The sequence below is a fragment of the Bufo gargarizans genome, chromosome 2, assembly GCF_014858855.1.
Source record: "Bufo gargarizans isolate SCDJY-AF-19 chromosome 2, ASM1485885v1, whole genome shotgun sequence".
NCBI classification, from domain to species: domain Eukaryota; kingdom Metazoa; phylum Chordata; class Amphibia; order Anura; family Bufonidae; genus Bufo; species Bufo gargarizans.
This window is the reverse complement of record NC_058081.1, coordinates 516,648,144-516,664,510: the sequence shown is the minus strand read 5'-3', so window position 1 is coordinate 516,664,510 and position 16,367 is coordinate 516,648,144. Positions and strand designations below refer to the sequence as shown.

General features: G+C 44.5%; 1 long non-coding RNA gene across 1 annotated transcript; it reads right to left on the bottom strand.

The window, feature by feature from the left end:
* Positions 1 to 2,754: 2,754 nt before the first annotated feature.
* LOC122926563 lies at positions 2,755 to 7,250 on the bottom strand. The gene is made up of 3 exons (XR_006387683.1): positions 7,138 to 7,250; positions 5,707 to 5,759; positions 2,755 to 2,993 (listed from the first exon to the last, which is right to left on the bottom strand). It is a non-coding gene; the product is annotated as an uncharacterized LOC122926563 (long non-coding RNA).
* Between the last annotated feature and the right edge of the window lie 9,117 nt (positions 7,251 to 16,367).

The window sequence follows — 16,367 nt, the reverse complement described above, 5'->3', positions numbered from 1 at the left end:
AGCCGTCCAGCCCTGATGCAGTCTGAATGGAGCGGATCCGCTCAGACTGCATCAGTCTGGCGGCGTTCAGCCTCCGCTCCGCTCGCCTCCGCACGGACAGGCGGACAGCTGAACGCTGCTTGCAGCGTTCGGGTGTCCGCCTGGCCGTGCGGAGGCGTGCGGATCCGTGCGGATCCGTCCAGACTTACAATGTAAGTCAATGGGGACGGATCCGTTTGAAGATGCCACAATGTGGCTCAATCTTCAAGCGGATCCGTCCCCCATTGACTTTACATTGAAAGTCTGGACGGATCCGTCCCAGGCTATTTTCACACTTTAGCTTTTTTTTGCTAATATAATGCAGACGGATCCGTTCTGAACGGAGCCTCCGTCTGCATTATTATGAGCGGATCCGTTCAGAACGGATCCGCCCGAACGCTAGTGTGAAAGTAGCCTTACCTGTATATGGATGGTGGAAAGAATCATCCCTAATGACATGGGAACATTGGGCACAATGTAAACAGGGGTAGGTACCATTTCTCTGAGTCGTCAGCATGCTTTGTCGCATGCTCTTTTTAAAGGCGCCAATGTCAGCTTTTGCTAGGTGGTCACAATAATTCTTTATGCGCCTATTACATATTAACGGTGGATTATGAAATTCTGATATTTGGGGATATGATTTACCCAGCAGTGACCAATGTTTCCGGATAATATAATCAAATTTCCTATTGAAGGGATGGAATTTATGTACAAAAGCCACCCTATCCGTTTTTTTATCCTTTACCGGCGTGAGAGTAGCTGCCATCAGGATCTTATCTGGGTACCCTCTCTCTTTAAATCTATCCATCATCTCATTCAATCTCATTTCCTGAGTATCTGGATCCGAAACGATCCGTTTAACCCACTGTATTTGGGATTTTGGGATAGATTTCTTTAAAGGCAAAGGATGGGCATTCATAAAATGTAGTACACTACAGGTCCTTCTAAAAAAATTTGCATATTGTGATAAAGTTCATTATTTTCGGTAATTTACTGATAAACATTAGACTTTCATATATTTTAGATTTATTACACACAACTGAAGTAGTTCAAGCCTTTTATTGTTTTAATATTGATGATTTTGGCATACAGCTCATGAAAACCCAAAATTCCTATCTCAAAAAATTTGCATATTTCATCCGACCAATAAAAGAAAAGTGTTTTTAATACAAAAAAAGTCAACATTCAAATAATTATGTTCAGTTATGCACTCAATACTTGGTCGGGAATCCTTTAGCAGAAATGACTGCTTCAATGCGGCGTGGCATGGAGGCAATCAGCCTGTGGCACTGCTGAGGTGTTATGGAGGCCCAGGATGCTTCGATAGCGGCCTTAAGCTCATCCAGAGTGTTGGGTCTTGTGTCTCTCAACTTTCTCTTCCCAATATCCCACAGATTCTCTATGGGGTTCAGGTCAGGAGAGTTGGCAGGCCAATTGAGCACAGTAATACCATGGTCAGTAAACCATTTACCAGTGGTTTTGGCACTGTGAGCAGGTGCCAGGTCGTGCCGAAAAATGAACTCTTCATCTCCATAAAGCTTTTCAGCAGATGGAAGCATGAAGTGCTCCAAAATCTCCTGATAGCTAGCTGCATTGACCCTGCCCTTGATAAAACACAGTGGACCAACACCAGCAGCTGACATGGCACCCCAGACCATCATTGACTGTGGGTACTTGACACTGGACTTCAGGCATTTTGGCATTTCCCTCTCCCCAGACTTCCTCCAGACTCTGGCACCTTGATTTCCGAATGACATGCAAAATTTGCTTTCATCCGAAAAAAGTACTTTGGACCACTGAGCAACAGTCCAGTGCTGCTTCTCTGTAGCCCAGGTCAGGCGCTTCTGCCTCTGTTTCTCGTTCAAAAGTGGCTTGACCTGGGGAATGCGGCACCTGTAGCCCATTTCCTGCACACGCCTGTACACGGTGGCTCTGGATGTTTCTACTCCAGACTCAGTCCACTGCTTCCGCAGGTCCCCCAAGGTCTGGAATCGGTCCTTCTCCACAATCTCCCTTAGGGTCCGGTCACCTCTTCTCGTTGTGCAGCGTTTTCTGCCACACTTTTTCCTTCCCACAGACTTCCCACTGAGGTGCCTTGATACAGCACTCTGGGAACAGCCTATTCGTTCAGAAATTTCTTCCTGTGTCTTACCCTCTTGCTTGAGGGTGTCAATGATGGCCTTCTGGACAGCAGTCAGGTCGGCAGTCTTACCCATGATTGCGGTTTTGAGTAATGAACCAGGCTGGGAGTTTTTAAAAGCCTCAGGAATCTTTTGCAGGTGTTTAGAGTTAATTAGTTGATTCAGATGATTAGGTTAATAGCTCGTTTAGAGAACCTTTTCATGATATGTAAATTTTTTTAGATAGGAATTTTGGGTTTTCATGAGCTGTATGCCAAAATCATCAATATTAAAACAATAAAAGGCTTGAACTACTTCAGTTGTGTGTAATGAATCTAAAATATATGAAAGTCTAATGTTTATCAGTACATTACAGAAAATAATGAACTTTATCACAATATGCAAATTTTTTGAGAAGGACCTGTATTTCTATCTGTTTCTTTTCTAAACAGATCCGTGTGTAAAAATTACACGATTTTCCTAAATTATGACGTTAAGTCAGGATTTAATGAAAGACACGGAGGCGAGTATTGCTTAACCCTTTCTTTACTGAAACTACACAGCAGCAAAGAAAAAGAAACATAACCATCATCAGTAACCTAGGTGATAACTCCTCCCACCCGTAGCCCAAGTATAACGGGACCCCTCCAGATAGGATCTTCCTCTTTCTTTGACGTCCTGACACCAACTAGACAAAAAACAGAACCGGAACCTCCTCCAACGCACAACGGAACGAACAGCGCTGGATCACGAAAACTGGTAGAACTTCAATGGAGATGAAGAAACCAATGAATCGCTCGGACCGTAAACAACAAACTGGCCGGATCATGCCCTCTGTGGACGATAGTATTCAACCTACAGAGAAAAAGCAAAACACGACACCAGGCATAGTGTAAGTAAGTTACAACCGAGGCACTTACAGGGCAAAAAGTGATGCAGCATTAAGACCATATATACATTTTACAGGAGATAATCAATTAAATAAATAAATAAGTATATAAAGCAACGGGTGGGGCAATACTCGCTTCCGTGTCTTTCACAAAATCATGACTTTACGTCATAATTTAGGAAAATCATGTAATTTTATATCAAGACACGGAGGCTCCTATTGCAAGTTTAAAGTGTATTCATGATGGAAGAGAATGCATGAGGCGATGGTCGAAAATAGAATTCTCTAAATGTAGAAACGCGCAACCAATCCGCCAGTTTGAGAATATCTTTAAGCCGAGCTCCAGACACCGCCATAGATGTGGCGGCTGCACCCCTGACGGAATGTGCGGTGAAAATGAAAGTGTCAATGCCCGCAATGGAAAGAATCCATTTAACCCAACGAGAGAGGGTAACACTAGTGACTGGGAAGAAAGGCCGTTGGAAAGAAATGAATAACTGGGAGAAACGCGAAGAACGAAGAGTCGCCGTACAAGATTCATACTCTCTCAAACAGGAGACTGGACAAAGCGATGGTGAAGAAAGAAAAGTGGGATAAGAAACTGGCCGAATAAAAGTCTTAGTCCGACGAAAAATGTTAAAGGTAACTCCATCCGGGGTAAAAGAGCGGGCGTCGTAGTCCAACGCACGAACATCCGACACCCTCTTGCAAGAGATGAGGCAGAGCGAAGCGAAAGATCCGGGTTAGCCGACCAGGAGCCCAGGAAAGTAAGGACGGAGGAAACATTCCAAGTAGTCGTAAAACACGGTCTCGGTGGACGGGACAGACGAGAGCTCTTCAATGAACGACAAACCAAAGGATGTCGGTCTGCTGGGCATCCGTCAAAACCACGATGTCTGGAAGAAATCGCCGACCGGAAAAGATTGATAGTGCGATAAGCTTTCCCTTCCTCAAATAGGGAGGTAAGAAATCACAAAATGTCGGTCACAGGAGCTTCAACGGGATCCAGATTCTGAACACTGCACCAACGAGTCCAAGATCCCCAGGCCGCTCGATATGCTCGTCTAGTCCCGGGGGCCCAAGCATTTTCCAGAAGGATCCTAGTCGTCTCCGAAACCCCAGCGATGTCCTAGGGACTTCCAACACCCTGCACGCCAGAAGCCGTAAGGAGCCGCCCAGAAGAAGAGGATGCGGCTGGCCCGAAGGACCCACCAAGAGTTCCGGATAACTCGGAAGAAGGAGGGTCTCCTCGACCAGTAATTCCAACAACTGGGGGAACCAAGACTGAGTCCTCCAGAAGGCCAGAATCAAAACCCGTTCGGCTGACTGTTAGCGAATCTGAGCAAGAACCCGTGGGATCAGGGTGAACGGAGGAAAGGCATACATGAGGGACCCTGTCAAATGCTGTAAAAATGCGTCAACCGCCTCTGCGTCCGGATCCGGACGCCAACTGTAAAACCTGGGCAGTTGGGTGTTCAAGCGTGAGGCGAATAGATTGATGGAGAAGGGACCCCAACAAGACAATATTGCACAGAATACTGTCGCGCCTAATTTCCAATCGCTGGGATCCGAGATGTAACGCAAACTCCAGTCTGCAAGGGTATTGTGCAGACCCGGAAGGTATTCCACTACGACCGTGATGTCCCTGTCCAGACAAAAAGACCAAAAGTCCTTCGCTAGATGAGTCAATAAAACGGAATGAGTGCCGCCCATGGAATTCACATAGCGGACTGCAGAAACATTGTCCATCTGGAGTCTGATGCACGCCGTGGCCTTGCCGTTGGTGAAACTCCGAATAGCGAAGGATCCCGCAAGAAGTTTCTTGTTACCAAAAAATGCAGATTTTTGTATAAAGTTTATGCAAATTTCTAACCGTTATTCAATGGACATAATGCTTTTAAATATGGAGTATCTACAAAAAGAACTAATAGAGAATAAGAAAAGGATAGAAGGATTAGAATTACAATTAAAATCTATGATGACAGCACAAGATTATATGATAATGAAAGAACAGACAATAAAGATCTCCAGGTATACAGGGCCAATATTGAGACTTCAAAGAGACAGAAGTGGTTTCGGGATCAGGAAGACTATCTGAAAGAAAATGTATATAAAAGAAATCCCACTGAAGGGGGACAGAGAAAAAATACTCAGGGGCGACAAAAACCGATGAGACGACAGATAAGGAAGAACCGCAATACGGACACTGAATCTTCTGGGGAAATAAGTGAAGACCAGCGTTTTTTAGAGCAGAGAACGGCGCAAAGCGTCAAAAACCGACAAGAAGAGGGGGACGCAGGCACCACAGGCGGAGGAAGCGAGATGCCGAGGGTGACCCGCTCAAAGAAGCCACCACTGGATTACAAACATGGACAGACAACTCAGAAACAACAAGCGTAATAAGATCAATGGAACCAGAAAAAGAAAAAACTTTAGTGGTAAATATATCATCTGCTGCTCTGTCTAACGATGAAATTTCACTGTTAGAAAAAGGGTTATCTTTTTGTCCCATTTCGGATGTAGATTGGTTTAATTGTGAGATTGATCTGCAAAAGTTTTTTAGACGCATTAAATTACAGGTTTTCTTTAAAGATACCCCAAGGATGACCCCCTCTACAGATAAGCAGGGTATTGTGAACACTGAAGAGTTGAGTTTGAAGGAAATGGGTTTACACTTACGTAGTGACTTCCAACCTCCTGTTATTAAGGATGCGGTGAACACGTATATAGACCTAGTTAAAAAGGGCATAGAAAAAATTAAAACTAATACCAATAGACATGACAGTAAAAACAACCTAAGTCAGGGAGAAAAAAGAGCTTTGAAAGAGCTAAGCAGTAGAAAGGAGATTACAATAAAAAAAGACAATAAAGGAGGGGCTACGGTAATAATGGATACAGATAAATATATAGCGGAGATACGACAACTGGGTGATAGAGAAGTATACCGATCACTAGATGCGGACCCCAAATTCGCTATTAAGAGGAGATTGAAATTGCTAATAGATGATGCCTATGCCTCTGACTTAATTGATGATAAGCTACATGAATACCTATTAGTAGAAAAGCCAGTAACACCATTACTGTACATACTGCCTAAAATTCACAAAAGCTTGATTGATCCACCAGGGTGTCCCATAGTCTCTGGGATTGACTCTGTTCTCTCACCTGCAGCTACCTTTCTTGACAAATATCTTAGGGACTATGCCATGTCAGCTAGGTCTTATGTGAAAGACACAACAGACTTCCTTAATAAATTACAAATGCTACAGGTTGAAGAAGGACAGTATCTTGTTTCCTTTGATGTGATCAGTCTCTATACGAGTATTGACCACACCAAGGGGTTGGATTAAGTTGAATGAACCCTCTCTAGGGATGAGATCAAACCGGAGATTGCGAGATTTGTTCTTTCCTTATTGGAGATCGTCCTTTCTTCTAACTATTTTCTCTTTGAGGATACCTACTATATACAGCAGCGTAGGACCGCAATGTGGCCCCCACTTATGCAAATATTTACATGAGCAGATTTGAGGAGTGCTTTATATACCCAACCAGCCACTTTACTTCGGTGAAAGGCTGGGTGAGGTATATAGATGACATATTTTCTGTCTGGACTGGAACTCTTGAAAGTCTGCTTGAGTTCCAGAGGTATAAAAATTCAGTCCATGTAGAACTACAGTTCACGGCAGTGTACTCTCAGACTAGTTTGCAGTTCTTGGATACGACAGTGCAATGTGTAGGGGGTAAACTACAGACGGATTTGTTTGTAAAACCCACTGATAGGAACAACATGTTACTATTTCAGAGTGACCATCCAGGATTCATGAAAGAATCATTACCCTATAGCCATTTACTTAGGGTGAAACGGATAGTAACAGATAAGGAGAAACGTGATGTGAGACTCAGTGAGATGTGTAACAGATTCTATGATAGGGGTTACCCGAGAGCTATGGTACAGAGACATAAACGGAGGGTTAATGAGTTAAAAAGAGAAGATCTATTGATGAATAAAAAACAATGAGAGGAGAACCAGAGGGTACCATTTGTCTCAACCTACACGGTATTTAGTAAGCAAATAGCACATATCCTTGAGAACAGTTGGCACATACTTACAGAGTCATTTCCTGACATTGAAGCATTCCATGCCACTCCCCTTATGTCATACAGAAGGCCACGTAATGTAGGTGACAGGTTAATACATGCAGATACTAAACAGCTTAGTCTGCCTAAGGTCCAGAGAAAGGGCTGCTTTCACTGCCTGGGATGTTGTAATTGTAATGGAATTTTAAAGGGAAGTTCCTTTACACATCCCAGGACAGGAAAAAACTATCAAATCAGGAACTATTACACGTGTAGATCGGAGTATGTGATCTATGTGCTTCAATGCCCATGTGGTCTTTTCTATGTCGGAGAAACGACCCAGGAATTTAGAAATAGATTAAATCAACATTGTTATCACATACGGACATTACTATTAGGTGTAAAAGAGGCTGATACTTCCAAGACTGAATTACCAGTTCCAGAGCATTTCCTAAAATTTAAGCACAACATCTCGCAATTTCTTTTTTCAAAGGAGGGGGGGTGACAGAGTAAAATTGTTAAAAAGGTTGGAGTTGAGGTGGATCTACAAGTTACAAACACTCGAACCCAAAGGCCTCAACAGGGAGTTTAAGATTGGTCCACTCTACTAAACTGTATGGTTTCTAGTCTTCACCTCATTTGTTAATGAATACAGTACTTTACCTATGTATTGGATGTTTTTTTTATTAAGTTTGTACCCAACCTGAAAGGCTTTGATTAATTATAAATCATATATTTACAAATATTTTTATTCTTTTTTTACAGAAATCTGCGTTTACTGATGGGACCTGGGGACACAAACTGAGGAGAGACCGGACACAAGGGAGCAATATGGTAGCTTCCTCCAGCATTTAACTTGATGACTTGGGCCTATTGGTCCATTCACCCCACAGGGGGAGCAAATATATGATCTGTTTATGTTTCATTAGGATAAGGAGGGTAGCCCGGGGACAGGTATCCTTACCACCCAACAGGACAGGAATGAAGTGATTGGATTAGAGGAGGGGCGTTCCTCTTGAATGGAGGATACGCCCTCCTTGAATTGTGTGGGGGTATCCAAGGGTGTGCGCGTCAACGCCATAATACAATGGAGAGAGACGTACCACCCGTGGGATTACCATAGTGGTTTGGTGAGGGTGGGTACTGCCCCACTCTTGATCAGCGGTGGGTGTTAACCCCTTATGATCGGGGTTGGGGATGTGCCCCCCCTAATAGAAAGAGTATATGAGCCCTAAACAATTAACCATGAGGCTAATCTCAGTCAAATATGACTAGGCACTCTACCCTTAAATTATGGGCGAGTAGTGGACACCTAGTCTATTTAGCCTATTTAATCGACTCCTAATACTATCGATTACAGACATATTTGCTCCAGTTGGTGGGGAGATGGATATAAATGGACCTTGAAGAAATGCGGTGGGGTGAGGACACCATATATAATTTTATAAAAGGTGCAGCCCTTATTGTGCATGAGATATCGCAGTGCCATACTCTGAAGAGGATTGTTTACAGGGTTGCCATGGCGCCGGCGGAAAGGACGCCACACAGTGACAGGAGGCCTGACGTCAGATCCTGCAGCTACGTGCGTTGGGCGCGCATGCGCAGAGAACGCTTGGAGAGGCATGGATGTGAGGCGTCTGGTTTCCATGACGCTGGGGGGTGTGTACTACGCGGGGGCGCCCATGGTTGTCGTCATAGATAGTGGCGCGCAAGCGCATTAGGTATAGAGGAACGCCAAATGGAGTGTGGAATCCAGCGGAATATGCTGACAGTGTTTGGTCCCCTGAGTGATGTCCTCCCCAGGTCTACATTATGTACCGCAGTGAGTAGGTTCTTAAATGTATTATATAATGCGATGATTGACCTTGCAAATGGCTCGGACCTTCCACGCGGGAAGACTGAGGGTTTGTGCAGATGAGTCTATTGTGAAACCCAGGAACTCCATGGACCTGGAGGGGTATAGACAGGATTTTTCCCGGTTGATGATAAACCCGAGACTGGAAAGGAGTGTCATTGACTCTGGGCCATGAGAAGGATGTCGTCCAAATAAATTATCAACCGCACTCCTCGACCGCGGAGCCACGAAACATCCGGACGCAACAGTTCGGTGAAGGCCCAAGGGGCGGACGATAGGCCAAACGGAAGGCAAGTGAAGCACCAAACCTGACCGTTCCATAGGAACTGAAGTGAATCCCTGGAGGCCGGTGCTATCGGGACCGTAAGATACGCGTCCTTGAGATCGACCTTTGCCATCAAGTCTCCCGGTAGAAGCATGTCTCTGAGAAGGTGGATACCCTCCATTTTGAAGTGGTGGTACTGAACAAAAGCGTTCAGGCTCCTGAGATTGATCACAGGCCGCATGTGACCCCCTTTCTTTTCCACTAGAAAAATGTTGCTGATAACGCCCATGTGGGCAAGGGGAGCCCTTTCCACCGCTCATTTCTGGTAAAGGGCCTCTAGTTCTTTGTCTACTAGGGCACGCGCCGACACAGAGAGTTTCCCTGGATGTGGAGGGGGCAAGTCTAGAGGGGTGCGTATGAGGTCTATCTGAAAACCTTGAACCGTGGAAAGGACCCATGGGTCGGAGGTGTTGTTTGACCAGACATGTGAAAAAAGACAGAGTCTGCCCCCTACGCAAACAGTTGAAGAATCTATTAGAGGACGAGGACTCACCGTATGGTCTCCTGGAGTCTGGATTCCCTCAGAAACTTCTGGAACGTCCCGGGCCACCCCGGGAGGGAAAAAAGGTGGGTTGATGCCTCTGGTCCTGGAGCGAGGAACTGTGGGTGAAGGAGCTTCGACCCGTACCATGGGTCTGGAAGGAAGAGCGTCCGGACAGACGGCCCCTAGATCTGCCGGCCCTGGTGGAAGAATTATTACTATGGAAGACCCTGCGCATGGATGACTGGGCCTTGTCCAAGGCCGTGAAGGCCCCCACAAACTTCCCTAAATCTTTTATGAAGGAATCCCCGAAGAGAGGTCCCTGGGCATCTTTGCCTGTTTCGGTCAAGGCCAAATTTGCCAGTTTTGGCTCAATCTTTATGAGAATGGCTTTACGCCTTTCAATTGCTAGGGAAGTGTTGACGTTCCCAGCGATGCAGATGGCACGCTGGATCCATCCACTGAGTTCCTCTGGGTCGACTTGCGTATTGTCTGCTCTGGCGGATTCCGCTCAGTCGAATATTTTTGCTAGTGGCCCCATGATATCTAGCAATTTATCCGGACAGGCACGTAAGGCCGAGTCTAGCCCTCTACGAGGGTTGAAACCAGTTTGGGATAAAAACTGGACCATCTTTGGGTCGATAACAGGCGTATCACATACCTTGTTCGGTATGAGTGGGCGCCAGCTTTCTGCCCTTAATTTACTCCGCGCCTCTTTGCTAAAAGGTTTGCGGACCATAGTTTCAAAATGCTAAGCCACATGAGTCGCTGGAAGCCACTCCGCAGACCTAGGGTGGTGCAGCGTATCTGGGTCAAATAAAGGCTCATCCGCAGGATCCTTAAGGGTAAAGGATGAAGCAGCGGCTAAGTCAGGATGCAAGTCAGTAGGCGGTAAACCTTATAAAGTTAATCCACTGCACTTTTTTTTGCAGATTATCATTTGTACAGGTCCTTCTCAAAAAATTAGCATATTGTGATAAAGTTCATTATTTTCTGTAATGTACTGATAAACATTAGACTTTCATATATTTTAGATTCATTACACACCAACTGAAGTAGTTCAAGCCTTTTATTGTTTTAATATTGATGATTTTGGCATATAGCTCATGAAAACCCAAATTTCCTATCTCAAAAAATTAGCATATTTCATCCGACCAATAAAAGAAAAGTGTTTTTAATACAAAAAAAGTCAACCTTCAAATAATTATGTTCAGTTATGCACTCAATACTTGGTCGGGAATCCTTTTGCAGAAATGACTGCTTCAATGCGGCGTGGCATGGAGGCAATCAGCCTGTGGCACTGCTGAGGGGTTATGGAGGCCCAGGATGCTTCGATAGCGGCCTTAAGCTCATCCAGAGTGTTGGGTCTTGCGTCTCTCAACTTTCTCTTCCCAATATCCCACAGATTCTCTATGGGGTTCAGGTCAGGAGAGTTGGCAGGCCAATTGAGCACAGTAATACCATGGTCCGTAAACCATTTACCAGTGGTTTTGGCACTGTGAGCAGGTGCCAGGTCGTGCTGAAAAATGAAATCTTCATCTCCATATAGCTTTTCAGCAGATGGAAGCATGAAGTGCTCCAAAATCTCCTGATAGCTAGCTGCATTGACCCTGCCCTTGATAAAACACAGTGGACCAACACCAGCAGTTGACATGGCACCCCAGACCATCACTGACTGTGGGTACTTGACACTGGACTTCAGGCATTTTGGCATTTCCCTCTCCCCAGTCTTCCTCCAGACTCTGGCACCTTGATTTCCGAATGACATGCAACAGTCCAGTGCTGCTTCTCTGTAGCCCAGGTCAGGCGCTTCTGCCGCTGTTTCTGGTTCAAAAGTGGCTTGACCTGGGGAATGCGGCACCTGTAGCCCATTTCCTACACACGCCTGTACACGGTGGCTCTGGATGTTTCTACTCCAGACTCAGTCCACTGCTTCCGCAGGTCCCCCAAGGTCTGGAATCGGTCCTTCTCCACAATCTTCCTCAGGGTCCGGTCACCTCTTCTCGTTGTGCAGCGTTTTCTGCCACACTTTTTCCTTCCCACAGACTTCCCACTGAGGTGCCTTGATAAAGCACTCTGGGAACAGCCTATTCGTTCAGAAATTTCTTTCTGTGTCTTACCCTCTTGCTTGAGGGTGTCAATGATGGCCTTCTGGACAGCAGTCATGTCGGCAGTCTTACCCATGATTGCGGTTTTGAGTAATGAACCAGGCTGGGAGTTTTTAAAAGCCTCAGGAATCTTTTGCAGGTGTTTAGAGTTAATTAGTTGATTCAGATAATTAGGTTAATAGCTCGTTTAGAGAACCTTTTCATGATATGCTAATTTTTTGAGATAGGAATTTTGGGTTTTCATGAGCTGTATGCCAAAATCATCAATATTAAAACAATAAAAGGCTTGAACTACTTCAGTTGGTGTGTAATGAATCTAAAATATATGAAAGTCTAATGTTTATCAGTACATTACAGAAAATAATGAACTTTATCACAATATGCTAATTTTTTGAGAAGGACCTGTATACATCCAGAGTAGTTCATTTATACATCATAAGTAAATAGCCACATGAGACAAAAATTCCCGGACGTTTCGGTCATTATGACCTTCTTCAGCTGGGTCTTGTGGCAGGGTAGAGAGGCAGGTGCCCTTTTATCCATGATTACCAATGATCCCCCTTATCCGCAAGGTTTCATTATAAGATCTTGATCATGCATCAATGTCTCAATGGCCTGTCTTTCTTGTAAGGTGACATTAGATACCACATGTAACTCGCCTCTTTTTATAGAATCCATCAAGGTTTGGGCTTCCTTCGATACAAGCTGGATATAGGTTTCAACTGGGTTTGCATTTTTTGGAGGCATAAACCTGCTTTTGACTCTTAGCCCCAAGTCCGACAGCCTAAGTTGATTGATTGCAACATCTTGACTTGCTATAGCACTATTATTAAAAGAAGACATCCTTGACTCTGCAAAATAGCTTCTTAATCTTATTCTTCTAAAAAACTGTTGCAAGTCTATGTCCATTTGAAAGCTGTCAAACTGTGACATGGGGCTTAAAGACAGTCCTTTTTCCAAAGCCCTGGACTGGAAAGGGGTAAGGATCTTAGATGATAAATTAATAATTAAGGAGGGGGACGTACCTGTGACCGTGTCTGTATGTTCTGTACTTGTCTAGTCACACTGGGTCCGCCGGTGTTTGCAGCCCTCCCTGCGATTCTTCCTGGCGGTCGTCAGCTGTTCCCCCTCCTGAAAAAAGGACATGTGTTTTGTGATCCCCCGAGTAGCTCCCCGAGCTTGTATCATAATAGTTCCTCCGTGGTGATCTTCTGTAGCCTCCTCCAAAGCGTACCGAGGATTCCTGCCATTTTGTATGCCTTATTTAACAGGTAATCTTCGTTGTCTCGTAGAAACTTAGATCGTTTCTTCTCCTCCACCTCTTTCTTATAACCAGCAATGTAATTATTCACAGACTCTTTGAGTTTAGTAAATTCCTCCGTGTTCAAGGAATCCCATAGTTGCCATTCAGTGGTATCTAATTGCTCCTTAATCTCTGCAGTAGCTTTTTGCAGTCGATCCACCGTCAGCAGGATCAAATCAAGCGAGCATTTATCGATGATTCTTTCAAAGTCCCCACAGTAAGTTGTATCATCCGAAAAAAAGCATTCACAAGATATTCTACCTAATCCTCTTACAATTCCCCAAAATTGCGATGTGTCCAATAGGAATGATACAGTCTTCTTTATTAAAGGCGTTAAGATTTTTTCTAATATTATCGCTAACGGAGAGGCGTCTCCCTTCCCCGTTCCTCTGATAGCCTGCATGCACTAGGCCTTCAGCCTATAAGAGGCCGGTGCAGGCGTCTGAGCCGTACAGTACATTATGGAGGGGCACTGTAGGGGCACTTCTTACTGGCACATTATTGGTGACACTTTTTACTGGCACATTATTGGGGGCACTATGGGGGCATCTACTGAGGCCACAAATAAGGGGTATTTTATATGGGGGAAGGGGGAAGAGGAACACTATAGGGGCTTCTACTGAGGCAACAAAGAAGGGGTATTTTATATGGAAGGCTCTGTAAAGTGGTATTTTATACTGGGGCACATTATGGTAGGTACTATGGGGAAGGGGAGAGAGGAGTACTATGGGATCATCTATGGGTGGAACTAAGAAGGGGTATTTTATGCTTGCAAATTATGGGGAACACTGAGGGCATCTATATATGGGGCATTTTATACTGGTACAAGTTTGCACGTTTGGCAGATGAGGGGGATGTCAGTCCGGGGACGGCACTGCTGCAGCCGGACACTTCCTCTGCCAGTCAGGGGAATGTCAGCTCCAGTAAGCAGGGAACCAGGAGAGCAGGGCAGGCCAGACAGGTGCTGGTAGTGGGCGACTCCATTATTAGGGGAACAGATAGGGAAATCTGTCACAAAGACCGTGATCGCCAAACAGTGTGCTGTCTTCCTGGCGCTAGAGTTCGACACATCGCGGATCGGGTTGACAGATTACTGGGAGGGGCTGGAGAAGATCCAGCGGTCATGGTCCATATCGGAACCAATGACAAAGTTAGAGGTAGGTGGAGAGTCCTTAAAAATGATTTCAGGGATTTAGGTCAAAAGCTGAGGGCAAGGACCTCAAAGGTAGTATTTTCCGAAATACTGCCTGTACCACGAGCCACACAAGAAAGGCAACGGGAGATTAGGGAGATTAACAAGTGGCTCAAGAACTGGTGTAGGAAGGAGGGGTTTGGGTTCCTGGAGAACTGGGCCGATTTTTCTATCGGCTACAGGCTCTATCGTAGGGACGGGCTGCACCTCAATGGGGAAGGGGCAGCTGTGCTGGGGAGAAAGATGGCTAGAAGGTTGGAGGAGTGTTTAAACTAGGGACTGGGGGGGAGGGTAATTACGTTATAGGACAGGAAGATAGTGCAGATAGAGACCGGGGGCAAGGTAATGGGACTGGGGGAGGAATGGAAGGAGGGACTAGAACAGTTCAGAAGGAAAGGTGTAGGGTAAAAAATATACATAAACCTCTCAAATGTATGTATACTAATGCCAGAAGCCTGACTAATAAAACTGGTGAACTGGAATTAGTGATGTGTGAGGAGAACTATGACATAGTGGGAATAACTGAGACATGGCTGGATGATAGCTATGACTGGGCAGTTAATGTACAGGGTTACAGTCTGTTTAGAAAGGATCGTCAAAACCGGAGAGGGGGAGGGGTCTGCCTTTATGTAAAGTCCTGTCTAAAGCCCACACTCCGCGAAGATATAAGTGAGGGACATGAACATGGGGAGTCAGTGTGGGTAGAGATACATGGAGCTAAAAACAACAATAAATTACTAATAGGAGTTTACTATAAACCACCTAATATACCAGAGTCCACAGAATATCTATTACTAAACGAGATAGACGAGGCGGCAAATCATAATTAGGTGGTTATTATGGGGGACTTCAACTACCCAGATATAGACTGGGAAACTGAAACTTGTATATCTCATAAGGGAAACAGGTTCTTGGCAATAACCAAAGACAATTACCTCTCCCAACTGGTTCAGGACCCGACTAGAGGGACGGCCATACTGGACTTAGTATTAACCAATAGGCCCGACAGAACAACAGACGTGCAGGTTGGGGGACACCTGGGAAATAGTGACCATAAAGTAATAACCTTCCAATTATCATTCAAAAGACCGTTTCTACAGGGAGGAACAAAAATACCAAACTTCAAAAAAGCTAAATTTAGCCAACTAAGAGAGGCCATAGGCCAAACTAACTGGGACAAAGTCCTCAAAAATAAAAATACAGCCACAAAATGGGATATCTTTATAAACATCCTAAAATCTAATTGTGAGAGGTACATACCGTATGGTAATAAAAGGTTAAGGAACAAAAAGAAACCAATGTGGATAAATAGAACTGTAAAGAAAGCAATAAATGACAAAAAGAAAGCATATCATTCACTGAAACAGGAGGGGAGCACGGAAGCACTGAAAAACTATAAGGAAAAAAATAGAACATGTAAAAAACAAATAAAAGCGGCCAAACTAGAGACCGAGAGATTAATTGCCAAAGAGAGTAAAACTAACCCTAAAATGTTCTTCAATTATATAAATGTTAAAAAGTATAAATCTGAAGGTGTTGGCCCTTTAAAGAGTAATGAGGGGAAGTCGCAGAGAGCAATGAGGAGAAAGCAAAGCTGTTAAATATTTTTTTCTCCAATGTATTCACTGAGGAAAATAAATTGTCAGATGACATGCAGAATGCAAAAATAAATTCCCCATTAAAAGTGTCATGTCTGACCCAGGAAGAAGTACATCAGCGACTTAAAAAGATTAAAATAGACAAATCGCCAGGACCGGATGACATACACCCCCGTATCCTAAAGGAATTAAGTCATGTCATAGCCAGACCCTTATTTCTGATATTTGCAGACTCTATACTGACAGGGAATGTCCCACAGGATTGGCGCATGGCAAATGTGATGCCAATATTCAAATTGGGTCCAAAAACAGAGCCTGGAAACTATAGGGCGGTAAGTTTAACATCTGTTGTGGGTAAACTGAAGGTTTTCTGAGAGATGCTATATTAGAGCATCTCAACA